Consider the following 1,810-nt stretch of genomic DNA (forward strand, 5'->3'; position numbering starts at 1 on the left):
CACAAAAGCTTATATAGTGCTTCAACTATGTTCTCTGCTGCTCGTTTCTGGTGGACATGAAACCTACAACAGATGGTGTTTTTGCAAATAAGTCATTCCAAAGAACCATGGGAGGATTGTAACTGGCAATGAGGTACAGCTTTGTATGCTTTGTTGCTAAAGGCTAGTACACACTATATAGCCATATGTCGGGGTTGTCCTCTCACCGATTATTCGTCGACTATGTGCGCCATAAACCGATGACATCATCAAAGTAGCGTGGGGAAATTGTAGCTGTCAAACTTTTCCAATAATTAGCCGAACATGTGTGACAACCTGTGTAATATGTACCATTTCAGGGATGGTGGTTGGCTGTCTCGTTTGCTTGATCTGCATTTTATTACATGATAGTTACTGCAGGACTATTATTTCATCGTTCCAGCAACTGCATTGTACATAACATGTATATTGAGAATACTATGAACTCGTTGTTAAGCTTGTGATAGTGTGAACAATGTTATTACAGATGATCATCGAAGGATTGTGTGATTAACAAGACATAAGGCAATATAGTGTGTACCAGCCTGAAGATGAATGCAGTTTTCAACACTGGTTATAGTGGTTATTGATTATTCACACTATCGAAGACAGTATTAAGGTGCTTGAAGCTGAATAGAACAAGTAAGCTTGAATCAATGAAGGATGCTGGCTGCGCCATCAGCGCGCATAACTTTGACGGAACTATTACTCATGGAATACTTGTGAGACTTTCCAGAACATTCTAATATAGAAAGTCACTTGGTGAACTGTCATTACTAGTTTAGTTAGTAAAGCAACCGAACTATTTTGACAGGGATCCTGTGATTGTTGCCAGTATATTGGCAAGCCACATTTTATTTACGGATGTTATTGTATCCAATGTTACAATGACTACTGGGATTATAGTTGCTCTTATATGTTAGCAATTTTCAATCGTCTCTCCATGTAGGATATATTTTTCAACTTTTTCATTTTCTTTGCCCGCTCTGTTGTAGTCATTGGGTGCTGTTTCCCAATTATAGTAGCCCTCTTGCTTTCGTTACCCACCGCTACATTATCTGACCGGTTTTCCAAGCCATGCTTGTCAAATCTGTTATTACTACTTGTAGTCTGTGAAGTTAAATTACTTGTTACTTATAACACGTTTCTTTAACAATGACATTTAGTAGAGCAGGAGGGCATCAAAAAGCTGTCAAAAAGTGATTTATTCCTTTTGGAGGTGGGCTATGTGATAAGAGTGGCATCTAGAACAGAATTTTGAGCTGATTTCAAATATCTGGTTTCTACACCTCTCAGATTGTTCATTTTTGAGCAATATAATTGTTATATTATTTTAATTAAATAAATGTCTGTAATGTTTCATGTGCTTCTACCAACAATGTAATAATGAAAATGACATATAAATACTAAATAATTAGCAATAACCTAAGTTGGAATCAATTCTGATAACATTCAAATATTTTTTCTTTAAATATTATAATATTAGAAGTGTATTATATAATATTATGTATTCCCAGTTTGGTTGATATTGTGGCAGCTTTACAGTTTGTCCTTGTTATTCCGCAACTCCTATATCATTACAGATCTGCAAAACAAAATGAAAAGTATTTTTAAAGACTAAGACCATGCATATATAACATTTTAGTATACATATATTCATCATTGATGCTTATTATGTTGAACCGTTTACTTTATTATGCAAGTGAAATCGCAATTAGTCAGTCTTTTATACAGTGTGACACATATGTATTCTAATCAAACATGAAGTGCACCTTTGGTTACAATACCACTC

General features: G+C 35.1%; 1 long non-coding RNA gene across 1 annotated transcript; it reads left to right on the plus strand.

Moving 5' to 3' along the window:
• LOC137408690 (uncharacterized) lies at positions 1–1,380 on the plus strand. Its single transcript, XR_010980114.1, has 2 exons — positions 1–133; positions 506–1,380. It is a non-coding gene; the product is annotated as an uncharacterized lncRNA (long non-coding RNA).
• Positions 1,381–1,810: the final 430 nt, after the last annotated feature.

The sequence above is a fragment of the Watersipora subatra genome, chromosome 11 (genome assembly GCF_963576615.1).
Source record: "Watersipora subatra chromosome 11, tzWatSuba1.1, whole genome shotgun sequence".
NCBI lineage: Eukaryota > Metazoa > Bryozoa > Gymnolaemata > Cheilostomatida > Watersiporidae > Watersipora > Watersipora subatra.